The sequence below is a fragment of the Anser cygnoides genome, chromosome 6, assembly GCF_040182565.1.
Source record: "Anser cygnoides isolate HZ-2024a breed goose chromosome 6, Taihu_goose_T2T_genome, whole genome shotgun sequence".
NCBI lineage: Eukaryota > Metazoa > Chordata > Aves > Anseriformes > Anatidae > Anser > Anser cygnoides.
Window position 1 is genome coordinate 5,578,995 of NC_089878.1, and position 25,452 is coordinate 5,604,446.

General features: G+C 45.8%; 1 long non-coding RNA gene across 2 annotated transcripts; it reads right to left on the reverse strand.

The window, feature by feature from the left end:
- Positions 1 to 3,817: 3,817 nt before the first annotated feature.
- Positions 3,818 to 17,177, reverse strand: LOC106040023 (uncharacterized). Of its 2 annotated transcripts, none has more exons than XR_010832182.1 (3): positions 12,352 to 17,177; positions 6,476 to 6,616; positions 3,818 to 5,898 (listed from the first exon to the last, which is right to left on the reverse strand). It is a non-coding gene; the product is annotated as an uncharacterized lncRNA (long non-coding RNA). The 2 variants fall into 2 exon arrangements; XR_010832183.1 differs by lacking the exon at positions 12,352 to 17,177 and adding an exon at positions 7,336 to 9,490.
- Between the last annotated feature and the right edge of the window lie 8,275 nt (positions 17,178 to 25,452).

The following is a 25,452-nucleotide window of genomic DNA, read 5'->3' on the forward strand; positions in this document are numbered from 1 at the left end:
CCCCACAGCTTCTTTTCAGGCAGTTGCAGAGAGCAGTAAGATCTCCCCTGAGCCTCCTCTTCTCCAGACTAAACACCCCCAGTTCTCTCAGCCGCTCCTCGTAGGACTTGTGCTCCAGGCCCTTCACCAGCTTCGTTGCCCTTCTCTGGACACGCTCCACGGCCTTGATGTCCTTCTTCTACTGAGGGGCCCAAAACTAAACACAGCACTCGAGGTGCGGCCTCACCAGAGCTGAGTACAGGGGGATGACCTCCTCCCTGCTCCTGCTGGCTGCACTATTCCTGATACAATCCGGGATGCCACTGGCCTTCTTGGCCACCTGGGCACACTGCCGGCCCACGTTCAGGCGAGCATCAAATAGCAGCACAAGGCCAAAGGCTGAACTAGGCTGCACAGAACAAAATGGCCGTATGGCTCCAGCGCCAAGGTAAGTGTCACTCCTTGCACATACTCGGGCTCCATCACAGCACCCTGAGGTGCTGCTCAGAACACAGAGGCCACAGACATTGCGGTTACCTGGCGAAATGCAGCCAATTCCCAAATTTGTCTATGTTAGTAGTTGTATCCATCATGGATAACTGTAGAGAAGGAGACCGGTGTCATCCTACTCTGTCAGTAATGCCAAGGTGGAAGGCAGTATCACAATTCCTGATAGCTTTTTTTTTTTTTTTTTGTAGGAACCAAAAATTTCAGAGCAGAAATGTAAATACTTTCAGAGTTCTGAGTCTATTACTGCTAAATTTTCTCAAGAACAATTTACCAACACATTAAGGTTTGTTTCTTCCGGTACCATCACTATGTTTGGGGTCAGCGGGGAGCCGTAGTTCTGAGTTAAAATGGTCTTACTGCAAACTTTATTGGAAATGTTTCACTCTAAAAATACTGATATTTTAATTTCTACCACCTCCCCCTCCTGACTACAATTTTCAGCTGTCTTTGCACCGTAAATTGCACTTAAAAGCACATAAAACAGAGGTTTTTTTGTTACTTGCTTTCTGTGCATTCTGAGTTTTAGACAATGACTGCAAATACACATTCAGAAGCTTACACGTACACCGTGGCACAAATGCCCACAGGAGTTCCCTCTGATAATAAATCATCACAGCAGCCATGAGAACTTTTGGAAGCAGATTTGAAGATAGCTGATAATTTATGCCTATAAAATGAGCCTCAGCACACCGCTGGCTTTCCCTCCCACTGAACAAGAAAACTTGAAATATCAGTGTGGGATGTGTAATCCTGTGCTACGGTTACTTCACGTACAGAGATGCAAAGTGCCTACGGTTCTCACATATTTATTAGGTTACCAATTACATTTCCTGGAACTAACTCTAGATTTCCATTTGCTTAGACCTTTTGGCAAGCCAATAGCTGCATCTTTCGTCCCGCTGCCCAATACTAATATTTCTCATTTTTTAAATTCTGTATTCCAAAGATGGAAGTATCCCAAGCACCTTTTCCATTCTCTTTGCAGGGGCTCCAGCTCCAAGTGCAGAGGCAGCAAGTATGTTTCCCATATGTGCATATGGTCACTAATTGAACACACAGCCCTACAGACACTTACAAGACTCCCTGCTGATTTTTACTGCCAAGGTGATATTTTTGGTGCGACAGCTGCACTTTTTCACAAGCCAGCTGTTTAGCCACTGACCTGGTTGAAAATCTCTTCTAATTCATCTCTTGTACTGCAGGAGGAAGAAAAGGAAGAATGCAAAATGTAATGATCTGGATCTTTCCTTTTAGTGCTCTGGTTTCTGTTCAGAACATTACACGTAAGGTTGTGGGAAGGAAAGAAAAAAAAAAAAGTACTACGTAGACAAAAATACTTGCCTCTCATAACAGTACCTTGTATTACACATTCTTGACCCTACATGAACTCATTTACTCATTTCCTCTTTTTACTTTGTATGCTATTGCTGTATTTCTTTATTTGACCTTTTAGTACCAGCTTCACGTCAATAATCTCCCAATGCAAGTGTTCTTCCATAAAGCGTCTCTTAAAACTCACTTCAGGAAATGAATCCTCACCTTCTCTCCCGGGAAATTTCCTTGTATGTGTTTTAGCCCTGCAGGGGCTAATGAGAGAGAAGGCAAGTTGCTCTGTATGTGTAACTAGAAATACACAACTTGGGAACAATGCAAATGATAAATATAGTTTCAGATTCACAAAGTTCAAGGGCGATAGTGACTCATTCCCTATTCTGAGACCTTTTGCTGCATATTTCAGGCCATCACCACAGGCTCTTGCTATTACTAAGCCTAAGAAATTTCACAGAGCAATTCTCTCCTCTTTTGCCAAAGGCACAGGCAGACCAGAGAGTCTTAATTTAAAGATGATTTTTTCTTGCTTTTAAATTAGGCCCTAGGAAATGTAGAAGGAAGGGCATCAGAAATGTGGCCATTTGCTTGTGAAAAATGTTGTACTTAAAACCTATTAAACTGCCTCTAATTTTTGTTTTGGTTCAGATATTATACTGGGCTTTCCCATACCTCTGTGAAAACCCCTCTTGATTTCCCTCTTGAACAGCATGACATTACTTGTCTTTTTGAAAATAGAAGACAGGCTGTCTGCTCTGTCATTGTGTTTCACATCGTATCCCAAGAGAAACAGAAAATCACAGAAATACCTTCCAACATACTGCAAAGTAATTTGAAATTAAAATTCCCTCTAACTTTTGAGTCAGTTACGTGGTTGGCAGTAACCATAAACCTACGATTCTCTTTTAATATCCACAACTACCTCTGTATTTTTGTAAGACAAAAATTATGACAGCCAATTTAAGATGCCATGTTTCTTCAGGAAAAAATAAAATCGTTCAAATGGGCATTAGTTTTATAAGTATTTTCCTTAAGCTTTATGCTAGCAAAATATTCCTAGTTTAGCCCTCTCAAAATAATCTATATTTCAGAGGTTTTTCTTTCTAAAAGCAGTGTTAATCTTCTAGGAGAAAGAGCTCTGAAAAGCAGGTGGAAAGAGGTCTTCCCAGTTCAAGCACATCCAGTGACAACAGCTTTCAGGAAGGTTAAATCCTCCATCAGATCGGCAGGGCAGATCTCAGATAAGCAGCAGAAATTAAGGATTATCTTGACTACGCCATGAACTGTTTACTTTGCTATTTTAAATGGTTATGTTGGCTCCATTTCATTTGTTGCTGGGTAATGCTTTCCAAAGGAGAACCAAGGACCAGATGCCACAATCTTGACTCTATTCGTGTATTCCTACTCATTCTAGCAGCGGTCCCTAACAGTACTTTTTTTTTCTTTTGTGAGGCTAACATGCTGTACATTTGGATACCATCTTGATCTCAATTCAAAGGAAAGGTGCTCAGCCACAAGAAACATTTCCTCTTGGATTGCACAAGGGATAAAGCACAGTTGCCTCTGCGCGGAGAATCATAATCAGTAAATAAAATTACAATTTAATCAAAGAAAATGGTGGGTAAAATATTTAAGCATGATAGCTCAGAAATCCAATGAGGGGGAAAAAACTGAGAGAAATAATTTACCTGGAAGGTAATAGCTGAGGGAGGGAGTGACCTTAAGTGACAAGCAATAGCAAAAATTTGAAATCATCTGCCCCACGTGTAGCACATCAATGAGACCATAGCTCGTATCTCATCAGCTCGTTCTGGGTAGCAAGGCAGTAAGGAATGAATTCAAAGGAAAGCAGCGAAGATATGTGGAGGATTTGCTGAGACTGACGTGGAGAGACTAAAGGGGCCAGAGACATTCCTAGCATGATTAAGAAACAGCATACAAAGTTCCTGTAGTGCAGATGGCAGAGTAAGCAAATAAGAGAAGCGAATTTCTTGAGGATGATCTGCAAGGACTGACACAAAGTCATGGATGAAATCAAAGAAACACTTCAGAGCCATGGAATTGCCATTTCATTTTGAATAAATTGCAAAGAAGGTGCTTAAAATACAAAAAATAAATCTTAAAAAACAAAACAAAAAAAACAACAACAAAAAAAAACATTTTAAATGCTTCTCTTTTGACTTATTTTCTAACCTGAGTATCAGGAAAGTTTGTCTGCCACTGACAATCTTTTGACTTATTTCCTAACCTGAGTATCAGGAAAGTTTGTCTGCCACTGACAATCACTGCACAGGAGTGGAGTCTCAGGACAAAATTCATTCCCTGCTCTTGGCATTGATGGGATGTCTTGGTCTCTTACCCATAGCTTGGTTTTCAGTACTGACCTCCTTCGTTAACTGCTGTGAAGTCAAATGAGGAAAAGTGATGGGTGTTAAAGGGGAAAAAAAGGAATAGGGTTTATTTAAAGTACAACTGAATGAGCATGCACTAAAAACATAAATTGCCAGGTCCTTTCTGGCTAAAACTTCCAAAGGGAAGCCACATGAATACATGAAAACATGCATTCTTAATGCCCAAGTAATACTCTAGCTCTAATGGTAAAATGTGACTGACAGGTAACCTTATTTCTTTACTCCCACATTCATGTGTCATCTGTATGTCTACCAGAGAAACTGAAGACAAAACCTCCTCACAGCTGCATGGGCAAATTGCATTGCAATTTCAGAATTATGTTTTTAATTGTTCAGTCTGTTGGCCACATTTTTTTTTTCCCATTACTTTATTTGTTAATTTGTTTTCTTTCATCATCACCAGCGAGAGAGCACCATAATTCCTCATGCACATTATTGGTTATAGCACTCTTCAAATGCGAAATTCTTTCCACATCAGAGGATTCACCTTCAGAGGCCAATAGCTTACCTGCAAGAGAAATATTCCAATGCCTCCAACACACTGCATATTGTTTGCCCTATGATACACCTATCATAATGTTACAAACCCCATTCATTCAACTCACAACTATACTTAATGCTTAACTCAGGAGACCCGTGCCAAACTGCAGCTCAGTTCTTGATACCAGAGCAGGCTGGGGAGTGGGAACAAACCTGGACCTTCTCCTCCTGTTCCTGGTCCTCAATTACCAACCTTGTGCTAGCAAGCCGAAACCAGCAACTGCACCACATGGCTGCACACCGTGTACTGCCACACTCCAAGGGTGTTTAATATTTAGACAAGGACTTTTGAACAGTTCCACAACAGTAGGCCAGTGGGGACTTAGGGTTTGGGAAACTGGATTCAGAGATTAAAAAGCAAAAAAGAAGAAGAAGGATGGAAGGAATAATCAAGGCTATAAACTAGCCTGGTTTAAGCAGGAGTTTTTGCAAGTAGTCAGTTTAGTGGTTAAATGCATGTGTGTTCATCTTAACTCATAAGAAGACAAACATTCAAAATTTTCCCAAGTAAATTTTGGTGCATTTGAAACATTTGTGAAAGCAGAATTGTGCTTCTTTAGAGTTCACTGGTGTCACAGAGCATCTTCACATCATCTTTTGCTGCTTCATAACCCTCCATCTTTTCATACACGGCGTGGAAGAACGCACAAGAAAAGACTCTGCTTTTTAAGGCATATTTTTAACCCTCAGCATAGTTTCCATAGCAGTATTAGACCCAATTACGTGGGCTTCTGCCTCGCCTGTCTGGGTTGTGCTGTTAAAATTCGGAGTGTTTCTGGCATGACGTTATCTCTGGTGGCAAAGTTGCTCGTTCCCACACACGTGCCGGAGCCCCTTACCCCTCGCTGTTCTTCTCAGGCAGCAATTTAACTGGGTCGCACTGTGAGCTGCACGAGGGAAGCAGCCAGGGCTCAGAACTGGTGAACAGTAATTCTCCTCTTTGGGAAAGAGGACTTTCACACCACAAATCTGTGAATCATCTTCTGAGGAGCCTCGGGTTAGACGTGGTATTGGGCGGCTCAAAGAAAGAGCAGCAGCTGAGAGATTCTGATAATTTTGCTTCCCTCTGTACACTTGGCCTTGCACCACAGGAAAGGGATGTTGTCGGACCACAGGCTTCACAGCCTTCCTGTCACAGACAATTTTTAAACGATGAGCAAGTGCTTGGATATTTTGAATATTTAGATAAAGTTTCATTGAGTGGCTCGATCAACAAAGAGCTGCAGGCAGTGAGATGTCCTTATGAGAAAGCATGGAGCCAAGCCACTCGTCTGTATAATATTGCTGTATTGATCTCAGGAGGAAATATAAGCAGTTCTGGAATTACCAGAGCACCCCTTATTCTGTCATATCCTTGCACACAAGATAACCTTATAATCCCCCACAGCAGTCATCCAAGACATCATGGCATCATGGGCCTAATTTGAGAGCACGTCTAAAAGAGCCTACCAGGAGCCCACACAATACTATTTTTTATTTTTGCTAGATACACTGCTTTAGATGAGACTCTCATTAGACACCTGAGGATCAGGTCTGCCAAAATCAGGTCAGGAGAGCAAAGGGACATCTGAGCAACGAGACCAGAGCCAGGCTATCTTGGGAAGATACTGCAGCCAAAAGAGGACTTTAGGAGAATACACGCAAAAATGAAGGGTGTATTTTGGGCCAAAGGTGTGCAGAACAGATGCGTACAGTCATCAACGTACCTGTAGCAAGGAAAACATCAGCCAGCCAGCCACTTTTCTGCTTCCTCCCCAGTTTGGACTGACTGCACCTTGTCTGCTGCAGGATCACAAAATCTCACAACAGGGCAAGGGTCTTCCAGTATTACACAGACCTGTGGCATCCTAGGAGTGATACAAATAAATGCGGTGTTAACAGGAGCCACTCAAGACAACCGATGAAAACTTACCCTAGGTGTAAAATCCATTACATGCTGTAGAGGTTTCCTGGAGTCACTGGGGTCAAAGCTCTGAATCTCAGAGCAGCAGCATTTGATAGACACTCTGCAAGAAATCCTTACTCTGAAGCTCTCTGAGATCTATTTGGGGTGGCTACAACGGCAACTTGCAACAACTGAAGGAAAGCTTTTGGATAACTCTTTCTGGATCTCCAAACGTATTAACATTTCATAAAATTGGTCTAGGACACAGAGACTTTCTTAAAACCCAGCTTTTAAAGAGAGCTGCACTCCCCTACAGCATCCCTCTGACACCAACAGGCTTAAATACAAACACTGAATGAAAATTGCCTCTCTAATTTAACTGAAGCATCTCCTTTTTCCACCAGCAGAAGAGAAACCATTTAGATCACTAATGTGAAAGTAGATATTCCTGGTGGCAGTCACAACAGTCAAAATATTTCACCCACTGTTTGGTTTATTTATTACTTCTATTCATTTTATTTAAACGTTCAAGGATATTCTAAATGTTAGTACTGGAGATGAACAGAAAGACGGTTTGGGAAAGCTCTCAGAATGAAGACGGCCATATATTACTTACAATTATTTCTCTGTCACAATTATGTTTAGTCAAGAAGTTACATTTGGTTTATTTCTTGGACTTACATTATATGTATTCTGGTGCTGTTCAGCTTCAGTTTATCTCATCTTGTATATTTCTACAACCTTTTCCTCTAGTTACCTCTCTCTGAATTTGTATCTCTTTGTCTTTTGATTGATATACTTTAGTAGAGAAAGCATGTGCTAAAAAAAAAGTTTAAAAACAGTGACTCATTCTGTTCTGCTTTACCTATCAGTTACATTGCTTGATGTGTCAACATATTTTATTAGTATGAAAGGTGAAATTCAGAGTTGAATAGCACAAGCAGAAGGATGTATTGCCATATGACTGAAGAGATAAATGTGACAAGTACGTAGCGTGGCTTGATGCAAAGCCAGATAAATTCTACCCTTTGAAATAAAAAGTTGTTCTTAGACTACTAGTCATTGTTAATGATTACTAGAACTGGAAATAATCAATCAGAGTTCACATGCTAGTGAGTGATAATCTTCTGCAAACATCCGGAATATGAAGATTATGCCCTCAGCCTAGCTACGCTGTATTCCAGGATAAGCAGAGGGATGCATGCACTGAAATGCTGCTGGTCATCTTCCAAATATTTGGCTCAGTTCTGGGCCTCCCATGCACCCCAGCCGAATGGCATTAAACTGTTCAGAATTGTCTGGCGTGATTATTTTAGAAGAGAAAACCACAAGGATTGGATCTTTTCTTCACGGGTATCGGTAGTTCAAGGAAAAAAAACCGCTAACATTTTTTGCATCCCTGAACTGGTGGTATGCAACTGGATCAAATGTCGCCTTTTCAACATTACTGGGAGGACAAAAAAAAATAGCACCTCGGATAGTGTTACAGCTGTGCTTTCTTGCTTGCTTATCTGTCTTGCTTGCTTATCTTGCTTTTAATTTTCAGGGACACTTATTGGCACATTGAGACTTGTGTCTTAAAAACCAGATGAGCATCGCGTGAGAGATCAGGGGCGGGAGCGGTGTGGTCCCCAGGAGGCTGTCACCCAGATCCTAGGTCAAGCACCGCTGAAGCTCAGCATCGGGCACTTTGTGCTCTGAAACAAGTTGTGGCAGAGCAGGCTGGCTTCAGCCTGACTGCAGCAGGAAAAGGCTGGTTTCCCTGAGCCTCTGTCACCTACTGCCCAGTGCGGTTCAAGGGCATGGGTAACAGGCAGCTGTGCAGCCAGAGTTACAGGTGCAACCTTTGCAAGCCTGATTCAGAGTTCATTTATAAAGTCAGCCAGCTGGATCTTGAACCACTTAACCTTCAGCTACCAGAGGTGCCCAGGTCGGAGCTGCGTGTGGATGGAGCGGGTCATTCCTGAGAGTCCTGGCAGCCTGTGATGCGTTATCCCAAAGCTGGGTGGGCAGGGGGTGGCAGCAGGGTTCTCCATCTCTCCTTGGGCAGAAGGGGATGTCCTAGGCTTGCGTGCATGCGGAGGGTTGTGCGAGCTTGTTAAACACCATGTGATGCCTTTATGAAATTGCTTGTAAAAAAAGCCTTTAGTCCTTGAAGGTGCCAAGAAGCTATAGAAGATGTTAGGCTTCCACTGAAGGCAGTGGGATAGTTGAAATTCTTCACTCAGAGCAACTGTTCAGAGGACAAATCAAACAAGAAATGGACTCTTCTCCTGTGAGGAAAGTCATCTCTGACAAAACCTGGGGGAGCAGATGTTGCTGTGCTCCCTGGCAAGTGAGATCTGGAAGGAAATGAACGCTGCCACACAGGAAATGGGAATTATTGAAAGCAGCTGCAAGCCGGAGCCCGCTGGTGAGCTCTGTGGCGGTGTCTCCTCCATGCAATGCTGGGCTTCGGTGTCCCCTTCACTCATGTTAAGCCACCAGGGACACACACACTGGGGCCGACTGCCGTGGCCCCGTGAGCAGACTCCAAGATTAGTGTGAGGGCAGCAGGGAGGCTGCCCTAATCCCCCCCCGACACAGCGCAAATCCCCATGTTGCGTAGGGGGGTCTCTGACCTTACTTCCCCGGTATCCCGGTGGCACAGGGGCGGGAGCACCCAGGGTAAAACAGAGGCTGTCGTACGAAAGCCGCAGCAGCGCAAACGCGGTGTCTTGCGTCTGGGAAGCATCTGGATGGCTTTATTGCGTTTTTGGATATGCTAAGCCATCCCAGGAGGCCTGACACACAGCAAGTGGAAGATGTCTTTTTTTGTTCATCTGGAGGTGGGAAAAAAAAAAAAAAGCCACAAATGACGATGTACTTGTTTCAATACTTGAGCCGTGCCGAGAAAGTGGCACCAGTGGTCAAGTGCTTCAGCAGCTGCCTCGGGAGGAGCGGGCAGCACGGCATTGAAAAGCCTGCAGAATGATAACAAAGAAAGTAGGAGTCATCCCGAGCCGGCCAGCCAGGGCCCTCAGGCTGGCGCCGAGCCACAGCTCGGAAGGTCACATAGCTGACATATCAACCGTGAGTCACCCGCTGCCGATACTGCGCACGTCCGCCTCCGTTTGGCAGGACCTGGAGAGGTTCCTTCTCCCTCCACACAGCTCAGGGCCAACATCGCCCTGCGGAACGGAGAAGACACCAAAGCAAGCAGAAGATGTAAAGGTGATGGAGCTACATTAATCGGAGAGAAAGGTGAGCAGAAATCCCAGATGCAGTGGTTCTTCTGGTAGGAGGCACAGAGGAGTTTGTAAGCAAAGGGAGAAGAAAGCGATAAAAAAGAAACAATGCAAGTACATGTGAAAATTCTAATCCTTGGACTAAAGTTGGGCCCAAACCCCGTGAATTTTGGCTAAACTTAAGCAAAAAAAATGATACTACACAATGGTCATATTAATTTGCAGGTAGCTATAACAAGGATGCAGCAACACAGATAAGGCACTGTGTATCTTTCCAAATGCAGAAAGCAACTGCCATTGTGGTTAAGCAGTCTGTTGACAATACAGACAGCTATTTAAGATGCATGCTCATAAACAATATTTATGAAGAACAAAGCAAACGATTGTCCAGGTTTTCCCAGTCAGAGTAAGGAGTTGGTTTTCTAAAGCATTAGGTTATGATGACCACAATCACAGTTCGGATTTTTCTTCTACAGTACAAAAAGATACATTATATACATCATACATTTCAACCTTTAACTAAAAGCCATCGTCTTATAATGCTGGATAAAGTGCTGCAAAACACCAAGGCTGTTTCATATCATCGCAGATCTTACAGAGGTTGTGATGCCCATGAAGGCTGTGCTAAGCTGAGAGAGATGCTAAGCCGTGAGACCACTGAACATCGTGTTCAGCGGTGAATTGCAGTTGTTCTCAAGCAATCTGTGTGACTTGCTGCAGATAAAAAGGGACACAGCAAGACACTACTTTTGGAGTATCTGAAGAGACACAGCATTAAGCTATTGAGATGCTAAGATCCTTGGCATCCTCCTTATTCTAGGTGGAAATAACTCTACACTGACATTGCAGATTTTAGGCATGCCATCTAAGGTCTGTTGCTACGTGTTAAACCTTACTGTCAATCATTACAGCATAACAGGTTCCAGCACCCCATGCTGAACACCGTGTATGCAGGCAGACAAAACCAGAACAGCTCTGGGTCCTTAAAGCTTCTGCAAGGAGGACTTGGACGCATACGAAGTTGCAAATGAGCTGTCACAAGCAGTGCTCACCTCTCCCCTTACAGCAGGGCATTAACACCACAGGTGATCTCCAGGGTTCCTGCCGCCGTGCCAAACATTGCTGGCTACCTGGCAAGGCTGCCAGTGGAGCCAGAAGGAGCTTCAGGAGGAAGGAGGACCTGCAGAGCTTGCGCACCTCATTGCAGAGGGTTTTTCAGATGGAGAAAAAAGGGTATGTTCATACTGAGAAGAAAAGACTGCATCAAAATACATGATAGAAGTGGTATTGCACAGACAGCAGTGACCTTCACTAGTGGGCAATGTCATGTAACACAGGGAACCACGCATCCTTCTCTTCCACGTGGTTTTTGGAGTTCCCTGATCCACTGCACTCCCTCAACAGTCTCCAGTCACCATTCAGACCCGCTTATGTCTTTGAAGTATGCAGTTAAAACACAAGAAGAATGGCTAAAAAGTCAAATGCTTGTCTTACTAAATCACACCATAAATGAGAGAGTTGTGTTCTTCATCTACAACATTGCTTTTAAGTGTTTTTATCATGGAGTGAATCATATAAGCTATTAAAATCAGGAAAAATCATCATCACATGCAACTGTGAGAACACTTTAAATGTATTAGTTGCATAATTTAGACCCTTGACTTCCAAAGCCCTACCCAAAGATAGCTTGCACTCAAGCTGAAGGAGCCACTGTGACCTTATCTTGGGTCCAGCCAATCGAGGGAACTGCAGAACCCTTTACCAGGTTGTTATGGAGCCATCTGAGGACGGCAGGGAGGTATTAGGGATCAGAGTTTCTGGGTCTTGTTCCTCACCCATGACAAGGACTGATGGATAAGGTTTTACCTAGGAAGGACAGTCATATACATTGTCTGGGCTTACTCAGTCTAAACCTACGGATGAGACCCCCAGTTTCAGGCTAGAAAAAGAAATGCTCACAAATATAGCAAAGTATAGCCTAGATGGCAATACTTTTGAGAGGGAGAGCTGAGAGTTTTAACTACAGCTCACACAAAAGTGTTTATACATTTTTTCCCCTGAACTGAAGAAACTGCTGAAGTTACTCATTAGCAGTTCACATTCAGGCATAAGGACATTTGCTCAGGGCACAAATTTATTTTATTTGTTTTTATTTTCTTACAAGCATGTAGTTTGCATCTGAGGAAGATCAATTATTAACTTTGGCCTGAGATGGAAGCGTACAGGTTTAGCTTTCCTGAGGGACAGATGCATCACCAGATCTGACAGGCTCTGGTGTGGGCTGCTCCCCCAGCCAGGAGGTTACGTCCCATGAAGCAGTCCTGCTGGGGCAAAGGACACTACAGCAAGAACTGAGGGCAAGAAAATCATGAGTAACTTAAATTCTTAAATTCACTTTTTTATAGTGCAAATAGAAGCAATGTTGCCAAAAAAAAAAAAAAAAAAAAAAAGGATTTATTTTTACAAATACCTAGGGTTTAGGTCTTTCGAAGATATCCTGCTAAAAGCAGACACAAGGTGTCCTGTTCCCCGTACCTCTTTTCCACAGGCAGTATTTCAGGCTTTTGCAGAGCCACTTGCTTACACGTTTACCAGGAGACAACACCCTTGCCCTTCTGAAGACTGCTTCCACAGTGTGACTTCAAGCTCGTTCACCTGCCCTAATTGAGCTCTCGGCTATCAGGTGTTTCTGCACGAGTTTCCTCACACACAGCAGTATATATCGGTACCACCCCCCACTGTCATTCCTTCGGTGAGGGGAGCTGTAGCTTTTGCTTACCATCAGCTCTTTATCCAAATCCCCAGAGCACTCAGGCATCTCTGCCCTGCGGACTTTGCGAGGCCTGGCATCACGCATGGCAGCCCACACGTGGCAAGCGTGCGGTTCTTTCTCGCTTTTGGCCCCGCTTTTCTAAAATGAGCGAGGGAACTTCCCTACATCTGCTCATTTGCAAATGCTGCTTCTGTCTGGAGGGAGCAGGAGCAGAGCCGGGGGCCGGAGCTCTGCCACAGCGCCTTGCTGTGGGGCAGGCCCTGCTCACAAAGGCGGCCTTATGCTCCTAGGCCCAGCTCCTCTGCCTCGAGGCTTTCCCAGCCGAGCGGCTGAAACCCAAGGCGGTCATGTGGCCGCACGGCAGACATTAACAGATCTATTTAGATCGATTACACATCCAACAAAACTGTTTCTGTCAATGTCTATTTAAGGTTTCGTGGTGTCTCATAACCGCTCACCCTATTAAAAAAATATATTACCTTCGTTGCTAAGCCAGCACACCAACACCAGGCTGACCCAGGAAGGGAACCAAGGCACAACGGGCAGCCCCATCGGCCTGATTTCCCCTCTTGAAACTCGTGGCCCTCTTGGGCACGTCTCTTCATCAAGCTTTTATAGACCACCCTGGCCCAGGAGCTGGAGGTGACAGCTCCAGGAGGGACATGTGGTGGCAGCCAGTAGCTAGAGCCGAGCCAAGAAGGCCTCCTAAACTGAGGACAAAGAGCACTCTCCACCCAGCTGTAAATGCCTGATAGCCCCAAAGGGGTTTACAGTTTCCAGCTGAGGAAGCTAAATTACGAGCACTGGTCTCTTCATCATGTCTTTGTGCAGTGCTTAACAGAGCTCTGCCCCCAGTCCCTGATGGCTGGGCACGACGGCCACGTAGGTGTCACAGAAAATACAGAAAACCCCTTCGAACAATGCCCCGCAATGACTTGTGTTTGCAGGAGGCTGGGCTGGGTCCTTACTCATCCTTCCCCGGAGTACTGGAGAATCAGAAATAGCACACACCAGCTCAGCTAGCTCCCTCTCAGGCCTTCAGCCAAAAACAACTCTTGCCTCAAATGCAGGGGCTGTAAACCAATTTCAAGATGAATGCCATGGTCATGACACACTAGGTGAAATTATTCCATGTCAAGCATCCTAACCCGTGAAGTCTTAACAATTAACTCCTCACTGACTGCTGTGTGAAGTTCATTAAACATTTGCCTGAAAACGTGCTTTTCTTCAAGAAAACGTTGCCCAAATCCAGTTCAGGGCACAGACTCAGTGAACTCTCAAAGCAACATGACAGGGAAGACCACAACCTCCAGCACACAGAGCAGCTGAGGACAGCAAGCCAGCAGCCAAGAGTTTTCTTGGCCCTCAGCCTTCCCTGCTGAAGCAGCTGGGAAACAGCAATTGCTTTGGGACAGCAAAGTAGCAGCATTTACTGTTTATTTGCAAATGATCAGCAATATCCACGGTGATTTTTCTGTAGGCCTATGCCTGCTCTGCTTAAAGGCTGAGGGCTGGAGCTACAAGCGCTACTCACTGCTCTGCAGTTCAAGGGAGTCACTGTGTGCTCCTGGGCTCAAAGGGGGTGACTCACTTCCAAAGCTGAAATTCCATTTGCCCACAAGTGACGTGGTAGCTTCTGAAACTCCAAGAGCATTCAGTTGGAATAATGTCATGGGGAGAAGAAAAAAGTCATGTTAGCTGAAGGGACAAGCTGCAACCCATTACCTTGTGGCTGCTGTCTGCTACGTGCTACGTTTGGTACCTCGCTGGTGGGACAGGATCCTACCCCGTCCCTGGAAGCATTCAAGGCTGGATGGAGCTTGGAGCAACGTAGTCTGGTGGGAGGTGTCCCCCACGGCAGGGGGTTGGAACAGAATGGGCTTTTAGGTCCCCTCCAACATAAACCACTCTGTGATTCTTACTAAGCGCCATTTCCTTGTGGAAGGGACACTGATGAGCACCCACTGAAATAAGGCTTGGTGGACTCTCCACACAAAAAAGGAGCCGTTTAGAGAGCAGGCTATGTTGCCTGTACTCAGTCTTGGGAGAACGGTGCCTCCATGCACTCTGGCAGCAGCATGAGCCATGACAAATGAGCACATAGACATGTGCAAAGTCACTGGCAGATTTACTTCCCCACCCAAATACAATCTCACACTAATCAAAGGTATTTGTTCATCACTTCAAACTGCATTCCAGATAAGCACCAGGACTACTGTGTTACGGGAGGCTTGTCTGCCAGGCAGGGTGTGTATCTCTCATTGCTTTTACGGGTTATCTTGCAAACGCCATTGCAGCACTATGAGCTAAGGCCAGTAGATCATAAAAGCTACTGGAGGACATAAAAATGTTTTTGACTAGTAGGTCTGCAGTGGGAGAAGAGTTGTGATGCACAAAACTGTGCAATCACTAGCGCAAGTGCCCTTTTTTGTTTGTTTACTTCCTGGCACAGCACCACTGCTCATCCCACAGTGACAGCTTCATCCAAAATAACATTTTTCTCATGTGTGAGAAAAAGGAGAATCAAGAGAGGACCACGCTTAAAAAAAATGCAAAGTGGATATGCAGAAATGAGTGATGGCTTTTCTTCTACAGCACGGCAGCAAAGCCTTTAGGCAAAACAAAATAAAACCCGTTGTAACTAAATTCAACTTGTTTTCCATACTTCTTCCTGTGCATGCCATATTTGAGTTAGTTCTCCATTTAGCAATTCAAGACATAGCCCTTCCCTGCTGCAACAGGGAAATTAGCCCCAACTTTCACCGCATTTCACAGAGTTTGGGAACCAACACATCAGCAGGTGTGGTCAGACGGGTATCTTTCGTCTTGGAAAACAAACAAAGAAAAGAGAACCTAAAAAAGCCCTGATCATGGAAAATGCATCAGCCCCAGCATCTTCCTCATGCCAATGAAGTTCATTATGCAACTGATAGCGTTACCGTTCAGGTGTAACCACTGCATTTGCTGCCCTTCCCCAAATTTTTGTTTGCTTTGCAAGTCCTGAAGGGCAAGGATCTGTCTTCCAACTCTTTGAAGTGCTTAGCACACTGTTGGCATCATATAAAAGTATCATAAACACACACAAGCATATATCTGCATGGGTTTTAATTATTGAGGAAGTTGTTATATTTGCTTGTTATTTTGCTGTGCAATGGTTATCTTACTCCGAGTTATCACAAGCTCATTATAGACGTATACAAATGCAGAGATAATCGGGCAAATGCAAGCAATAATAATTTATTTCCTCGACAAATATAAGCTGAGAGAAGCAAGATAGAAAGTGCGTCATTTTGCAGGACAGGACTCTGCGAGCACTGAGAGCTGATGAGAAGAGCTGTCCTTAAGCACAACCTGCAGGTGTAAGCTGATACTGCAGCCCTCGAGCTGAGCTTCTGCCTTTGAACGTTTCTGGAAGTTTTGGTGAGAAACACACCCCTACGAGCAGCAGCCTGGCCTGGTATCTTGCTCTGAGCATCTCCCCCCCTGGTGGGTGACAGAGAAAAGCATTCTGCTGAGCCGGGTACAAATAGGGACACACCACGCAGCTGCCAAGATGAGCTCACCCCATGACCCTATAGAGCAAGAAACCCAGCCTGTTGGAGAGGTGTCCTTGCTGAAACGAAGATCTGTCTTTGTCCCAGGCAAAACTACATCTGTTTCCTGTCTGCTATTAGGTGGCACATTAAAAACAAACAAACAAACAAAACAAAAAAACCACAATTTCTTCATGAAGATAAAGACCTTATTACAGGGTAAAATGGGTTGCATACACAAAGCCAATCGATGCAAGCTTCACGGTGCCCAGGATGGAGCACTCAAACCCCTCTTCACAACAGCAAACAGCAAAGGCCTTCCACCCTTTCTGGGGAAGGGGCTGAAAGAGGACTTCAAAACCAGTTCTGAACATGGGCATGGTGTCCTGGGCGCGTGAAAGTTGAATCACCGTCTTAATGATGATTTTTCCTTCAGAGACTTGAAGTGATTTTCCAGAAGTAGTGAATTAGGCACTGTGTTTGGTCACATCATCTCACTCCCACCAAGTCAGGAAAACCTGGAGTCCCCATGAGCATTATTTACACTGGATACAGGGATGATAAATGATAAATGGCAAAAGGAGAAGGTGGCTTACCTCCAGGTGAGGCTCCCGGTCTTCAGGGCCAGCGAGCTCGGCCACAACCTCAAGAAGCTGGTACAGAAAAGGACATCTGCAGCTCTAGGGCATGCAGGGCTCACAGGCAGGGCTGTGCTGTGGTCATCCTAATCTTGGCTGGGGAAAACATGAAATATGTCCCAAATGCATGAAATTGTAGTATGCACCTTGAAAAGCATGTGTGTTCAGCCACTCCAGAGCTAACAAGTATGGGTGTTTTGTTCCCAACATCTCTAAACAAGCCCAATGTTCACCTACACAGCAATTTTTCAAAACAGGTTCCACTTGAGAGGTTTGAAATGGGAATCCCAATGATCTCCCATGACTCTTCGAAACATCAGCTGTAACATTTGGTCTGCGAAGCCCAGATACAATTGGAAGACGCCTACTGCTCAGAGGCAACTCAGCCATGCTGTTAACCACAGAAGCAATTTCAGAACCACTCTCAGTGCAGACTGTTTATCTGTGGATAAAAGAGGCCTTTTTTTCCATTTACGCGTGTGTGTGTGTGTGTGTGTGTGTGTTTAAAGCCACATGGAGGCAATCATCACCCAGGGTTCTGGGAGAAATTCCAGAGCAGCATCATTTACTATTCTGGTAATTTTCTTCATGTGGAAAACTGAAAGTGGTCAGACTCGCAGTATTGCTTAGCTCTGTTAGGGCATGGAGAAGTGTCGAACACAGCTTACTTTAAATCAACCATTTCAAGCTACACGTTATAAAATCATTCTTGAAGTCACTCAAATCTGGTAGAGAGGTCTCCAAACACATTGGGATCTGCTGCAGAAGTCCTCCCACTTAGGAAAACTTAGCGGCTCATGCATCACCACGTGTGCTTTCAGAAATGAAAACGAAGAGCGAGGTAGTATGGAAAAAGTTAACAAAGATTATAAAAAGGCAGGCAAGCTGTGAAATGCCTGTATTTCCTTTTGCACTCTCACCACAAGCCAGCAGGGTGTGCCTGCAGATCAGCTTCCTTGCACACACACAGCCAGGTTTTCAGCTTAAGTGATGCCAACTCTCTCTCTTCTTTGTGCATCACGGCTTTATTCAGTCAAAAAGAAGGCTGGGCACCCAATTAAGCTAAGGAAAGAGGGTCATCTGCGTAGACGCTATGTCAGCTCTCTGTAGGTTGAGAGCACAGCAAACGCCAGCAATGGGAGCAGCAAGCCAAGAAACGGACACCACCCCTGTTTTTCCAGCAGACCCAAACTCCCACCAAACTCCTCTCCTGACCGATCGCTGAGCAGCTTGGCAGGCTTCCCACCCACCCCGTAACACTTGATTTACGAGAGGCAAGCGAGGGCACCGCAGCTCCTTCCCTCCGGTCCCCGCTTAGCACCACTAATTTTAGCCACGGCTCCTGTTGACACGGCCACGATGTGCCCGTGCATCGCCGCCACAGCCTCCCACCTCTCCCCGGGCGCCGGATGCAAGTACCGAATTGCACCAATTAAAGTCTAAGCCTAAGCAGCATAACATCAGGCAATTTATTTTACTGCTGAGCGCTACGCACAGGCAACTGATCTGCTCAAAAAGACAAGCAAAAAGAGCATCTGAAGACATTTAAAAGCACTCTGCACCGCTAAAAGGAGCTCGTGTTTTTTCCCCCCTCTGCTGCAAGGTTTTGCACATCACTGTGCCCTCACCTCCACTGACCCAAAAGGGACACAGCTGGCATTTTTTCTATTTCTGACACTGATGCAAAAATGCTGTCCCAGATCACTAGCGGGTGCCATCTGCTCCTCGAAACCGAAGTGCCATCAATTCGCAAGCTGGGGCCAGGATTTTCAAAAATAGCTAGTCTGAAGTGAGACGCCTCAATCCGTATTTAGGTGCCTGCCCGACTTGCAGCGAGCCCGAGCACCGTACTAAATCTGCAGGCACAGTCCATCACGCCCTATTTACGTAAAAACCTTTCAGCGATGCCCTTCTTCCTCCCGCACGTGGCACTGCAGCGCACTGTTCCTTTTCTTCGGGCAGGGACACGAGAAATGCAGGTCCACAAAGACGTCTCCATACCGGTGGAGACCTGTCATTTCTACAAAGCACCATAAGAACGCTGAAAGCTGTAAAAGATGTTTTCACTGTATTAGTGACTATCATTTTGATGTGAAACCCGCTTTAATGAATACCTGACAAGTAAACCTTTTGAAGGAATGATTTAACTTGACGTGAATGCATGCAACTGCTGTTTGTTGAACGATACTCTTCTTAAACAGCCAGCAAAAGAACACAGCCTCGCCATAAAGCAACATTTACAACAGTGAGGACCGTGCTTGAGACATGCGATGCTCTCAGGGCAGCACTGGATTTAAGAACAAGCTGAGGTGGATTTGCAGGAGCAGAAAGAGGGATTTTCTGTTTAGCCAGAGAGCAGTCCCCACCACAAGCATTACTGGGCACCAGACACACTACTTTCTCCATAATTTCTGTATTTTTTCCCCCATAAAAACACCTGCAGCTCCTGCTCAGCTCCAGCTTTGCTTCTGCATGTGAACACACCCTCCTGCACCAGAGCAGTCAACCAGATTTTGTCAGGGTTTTGGTCAGGACACACGACATCAGCAACCCGCATCCATGGGGATCTCCACACTTGAGCTCTCCATCACTTCATGCCCATCACCGCACCCCCGTCCCCGTAAGAGAGACAGCAGGTTAGGGACTGTAAAGAGCAGAGGTTACACAAAGCAGATCACGTGTTCCCAATAAAATGGTGAAGTATAAAATAAAAATGTGGTGGTGTTAGAGCTCTGTACCATTGCAAAAACATGGTCATCTTTCTTTAAAGCGATGGCGTTAGGCTGCACTGCATTGGTTCACATTCACAATTCCTGTTGCCATTGAAATAACATGAAGACCAGTTTGTGGGTTTTTTTTTTCTTCCTTTTTCTTTTAAGAAAGCTCATGTTCTGCAGAACCAACAAACCCTACTAACTAGAGAGAAAAGTCTGTTGGACAAATACTTTCCAACCTGCCAGAATGAGTCACAACAGTGAGAATACTGACTCCGAACACCGAGAAGCCTGACACAGGCGAGTTGTAAGAGCTGCGTGCATTCCTCAACAATAAAAACACACGAGGCTGATATCCTGCTGCTAAAGGGCAGCCATGCCACCTTTTTACCAGCAGATGTCACATGGAAGTAAGGTCTCCTCTCAGGTGACGTTACATCTCTGCCCTCACCGGGGCACAGAGCAGCCAGGGGCACCCGACACAAACCTGTCCCCATCTCCAAGCTGTCTGGAGTACGAGGTCCTGACGACCACACAGAGTTGTCTTCCAGCTGTAGGAGGACCATGGTCTTCTCTCTCTGGAGCAGACACCACTGCTTGGCCTGAAAAGGGGGACCTGAGCTTTAGTTCCTGAACGCCCAGTAGGCGCCCATTGCCTGCACTAGCTCTCCACGAAAACAGCTGCTGGACCTAAAGTCTCATGACTAGGAGTAAAGCAAGTCAAGACAATAATAACCCCATTAAATACAGCCACTGATTACTATGGTACATAAAGAGAGGAGCCTTCCTGAATTATGCCACATTATCTCTCTTTTCCTTCTAACTTTGCCACCAGAAAAGCTGGTGTTCTTTCCAGAGTCCCCATAGCCTTCTTATTTTGTTTTTGTTCCAGGAGGGGAACAAACAGCAGGATGGATGCTTCACAGAAATTGATTTTTCAACAGCCCCATAAAAGCGGGGGAGTACTGATGTTTGACATCCCCTTGCAGAGCTTCAAGCACCCTCAGGTCCATTTACTCGAGCACAGGCTCCATCAGACTACGTTGACCCGAAACACCTTCAAATAGAGATGATTCATCTGTAAGAAACGGTGGCTAGTGGTTTTTCCATTGAACTGCTTTGAGCAAGAGGAGAGACTTTCAATTAAAAAAAAAAAAAAAAAAGAGAAAATTTTTTACTTAAACAAAATGCTCTGGCAAAGCTTCCACCTCCCTGGCTGTGGTTTTTAACTCCATATCTCAGCTCTCATGTGCCCCATGACCAGCAGCTCCAGGATGCTTGCAGCAGGGAGCAATCTGCTGCAGAGGATGCAGGTGGCAAGCACAAAACCAACCCTTTCCATCGCTCTCTTTTCTGGGGGTAAACTTGGACCAAAAAAAAAAAACCCACCTTGTTATTCATATGCTTCTATCTCGAAGCCTACTTTGCTGGTACAGCACGGATAGAGAGGGGTGATGGTGACAACAGGGTGATGGTGGAACCTTCTCTGGAGCAGGAGACTTCTGGGTGGGCTTTGTGCATGCACGGGGGGTCCATGGCCCCCACCAAACTCTCCCAGGTCTGAAGGGCTCAAAAGGCACCCAGCCATCATCCTCTTTCAGCAGCTCTGCGGATGGAGTGATCATTGTAATTAAAGCAGAGGCAAGTGTCGTGGAAGAGCAGCAGCTAAATTACAGGTCTGAGAGGTGGGGAACAGCGCCTGCCTGACAGCGTGACAACCAAGAGCGGGAGGTGAAGCTCAGAGCTCCGATACGCCACAATTGCACCCCAGTTTGAGAACAGGTAGGAATAGATGTTTGCATCAAAAATAAATAACAAAAACCACATTGCAAGTTATGTTCTCCCCCTTTCTAGTCCATAGTTTGGGATACAAATATTTTACATTATGATAAGTGATGCTGCTCTAGACCAGTTGAAAATTAAAAGAGAAAATAAAGATGCTGTGCGAGAAGTAAACCTGGGCTGTCTCCAGTGATGTCTGTTCCCGAAATGACTTGCAGCGACATCCCAGGAACTGCAGTGAGGCACGCGGCGAGCACAGGGCGCCTTGGCACCACGCGTTATATCCAACACCCAGCCATGAAGGCCTCCGGCCCGCCTGTGGGTGCCTCACCTCCTCCTGCCACAGCAAGGCACCCACACGGGCGCTGCACGGGGTGAGCCTTTCGGAGGCTGCAAGGCGCCAGCAAGGACGGCGCCGCTCGCTCGCGCCGGGAAATGCTGCAACTGCGTGGGCAGCGTGTGCTACAGTGGCCACATTTAGCAGCACTTATACTGACACTTTTAAAAATACATTAATTTTACACATCTACTACTTCAATTAAAAAAATACATTCAAAATAACACCCTTTCTCCCCACTGAAATGTGCTCTGTGTGGCAATCGCGTCAAAGAGCAATCCTGTGGTCTGTTCTGAACCCTCTCAAAAAAAAAAAAAATATATATATATCAATAAATTATAAATCCTCCTTTCCACGGAGCAGCCATCTGCTCAGGGAAGGAAATCCCCACAACACGTGTCCCTTCGCAAGGCCAGCCAAGGGAGGGCAGGGGGGAAGGACAGCTATTTACCAAGAGACATCATAAAAAAAGATCCACAGGAGGTCTTTATTAAAATACCACTGGTAGACACGGGTGGTTTCCACCAGAATTTAAGCGAGGAAGACTGATTCCCTTGTCTGGGCTGCTCACCCCTTTTATAAATTAAAAAAAATGAATCATCCAATGCTCGGTAATTATGAAAAAAATGTTCAAAGAACATTGATTTTTATTTTTTCTTAATCAAAGCTACTTGCCAGGTGTCACACAAGAGAAAGCCCAAGGGCAGACAAGCCAATATCTTCCTGCAAGGTCATGACCACCGTCCCTCCAGGGCCTTAGACCACTCTGGGACACTGCTCAGGAAAAAGGCACGCACAGGTGGGTCTCAGGAAAGCCTGCTCACCATGCTGAAGGATCTCCAAGCATTCAGGGACGGGTATGGTCAATGTTCTCCCCTTTTCCCATCCCCACTGTCACCCCTGTTGGCATGGGGCTCCTGGAAGACACGAGTGATCCCCAGCCAGAAGATCTGCCCAGCCTGAAAACGTGCAGGGCCCACCTGCCCTGCAGGCAGAGGGTCAGCCAAGACTGGCAGCAGAGGAGCCAGATCCTGGTCCATCAAGGTAATTAATTGCAAGTGTTTTGCGCGCTCTTCAAGGGCAGAGGGGCAGCCCAAGGCCAGGCTTTATGAACCGGATCACCCAGACCTCTCCAAGGAAGCAGGAGTGGGATCTGGTGCTTTACATGTGAAAGTGAAGAAAAATAAATAAATGGGGAAAAAAAAAAAAAGGAAAAAATAATAAAAGAAAAAAAAAAAAAAAGAAAAAGAAAACCAAACCACAAAGATTTGGCTTCTCTGTGAGCTCTGGGCATGATCCTAGTCCCACAGAGCACGTGGGTGTTCTGCAGCTATTTCCACTCAATGCAGATCTGTTCTTCTTGCCTTACCTCCTGCCTTCCCACCCCTCCCTGCTCCCCGTGCCCTTGTGTCGGTGCCCCTGGCCACCCATCCCCACCAGGTGGTGGCTGCACTCCAGCCAGAAGCGGACCCAGATGCCTCCAGCACCAGAAGGGCAACGAACACCCAACATGGAAACATCCACCGAGGCACGCCAGGAGGGAGCTGCCTCGGAGCCTGCGCCTTTAAATTCATCCTACTATCGCAGCCATTTCACTAACTACTTAATTGCAGCCATCTCTCCGCGTCTGTCTCAGTCCGACACCCACAGATGCGGCCGCCCACGCCAGCCCACGCTCTGACTCATGCTCGGAGCGGTTGTCAAAAAAACCCTGCTCCCCGCCGAACGCTCCCTTCAAACGCGTGCTGCTACTTTGATCTATTTCCATAGATTCCTGTGAGTCATCGGAGACATCTCTGATCTCAGCCCCGCAGACCGGAGCCCGCACGGGTGTTGTTTTTGCATGAATTCGGCTCGCGCAGAGAGCGGACCCTGCTGCGATGCACGGGTGTGCGGGAGCAGAGAATTCCTGGGAGCGTCTTCCATAAGTGAGTTACCCAAAAGAAGAGTCGTCATTTCCTATTTAACGAGAACTACTTGTGCTCTAAAAATAATACCACGGGGATAGCGTTGTTCTCAGATGTGCAGTCACAGTGATGCTCTGAAACCCCTTCCATCACCTAGGGGTGCTTCAGCAGGCAGCCTTCTCCGCCTCCAGGAGCGAGGTATCCTCCTCCTCGCCTTGCAGATGGCAAAGCGCTGGTGCCAAGCACTAAAATGCCCATTTTGGCAGGAGACAGAGCCAGCCTGCCACCGGCAGTGAGGTTTAACTGAGGTGGCAGGAATGCATTTGGCTGCTGTCACGGAGGAAGGCAGCAGTGACACCCAATGACACCAACCACCAAGATGCCTCAACCATCAGGGATGTCACACCTAACACTTGGCAGAGTTTTGGTCCCTCGTTACCCCAAATCTTCACCTCTTCATGCCCTGGGGTTGCTGATTTACCTGCGCCGATTTACACACCTGGGTTACCAATGACGGAAAGCCCCTTTAGAAATGCCATTCCTAGCAGGTTTGGACTTGGTGGTAGGAAGCACCAAGTGCAGAGAGCTTGCACTTTTGCAGAATGGATGTTGCATCACTGTAGACAACTCACTTGACATTTACATTTCAAAAATAATTTAAAAAATAAATTAAAAAGAAGCCAAGTGGGTTACACAAAGTGGCCACAAGGGTCATTCCAAGTCTTGAAATGACTCAAATGCTTTCCCTTGCTCCTTGGGCATAAATCCAGCTCACCCCCTTCCTGCATGGCCAATTAGTAACCAAAATCCAAATTCTGCTGCCAGACTAAAAGCTTTCTGGTGGCCAACACTTGGGTGCATCAGTCTTGCTGCATCCAGCTGCTAATTGGTCTCAGCATCACCACGTACATGCTGGTTGCACCAACACTGGTGAGCCTGATTATAATAAATCTGATTAAAGATGTGAAATCAAAACACCTAAATCATCCATGCGTAACACCCACTTGAGGGTCAGCCCTTTATATCAAATCTCAGTGGCAGGGTACACTTTATGGGATATTATCCCACCTCTTTAACACCAATAATGCCAATAGCACCTCCTGTAGATGGGAAGTGAGACCCAGCACAGCACAGCCCAAGTCTGGATGTGCCCACAATGTTTTTTTTTTGTTGTTTTGTTTTTTTACTCTACAAGTCCCATTTTTGGGTGCCTCTCTGCACAAACAGGGGCCAAGTTAATGCTACAGGACTGCTGATGCCCTGCTGTAACGTGGGTTAGCACAGCACAGGACAAGGCGGGTGACAACTGGCAAAACTCACACGAGCTGCAGCTCAAGCATGGATCCCACCCACACTTTACCTTTGACTAACAAATGACAGCAACAACGAGGATGTCTTCTTGAAATTTCACCGAAGCCTTAGGTGGTGTGATGGCGTGGTTGCTCCTTCATCTTGCGTCCTCCTCCATCCTTCCCAAGGAGAGTCCTCACTAAAGAGCAAAGAAAACAGGGATGATTGCAGAAACTGCTTATATACGTTTTTGCCTTCTTTTCAGAGGAAAAAAAAATTACCAAATTACCCAGATTTAGAGCCCAAGGAGAGACAAGGTCCTATAAGCAACCTACCCTGCCCAGGGCAATTCTCATCAACCCCAGGGAATGGGCAGCAGGTGCTGTCCCTCTCACAGATGCACCTTGTTTTCAAGCTAAATAGGGAAAAAATAAATTAAAAAAATAAATTTAAAAATGTATTTGGCTCCATTTGCAAGCAACAAAAAGGTGGTGGGAATATGGCAGGTGGGACTCAAAGATGATCTGCAAGGCAAAAGGGCTTTGTGCCTTCTCTTTCTTCTTTGGAGGAAGATATCTTGGATTTACTCAATATTTA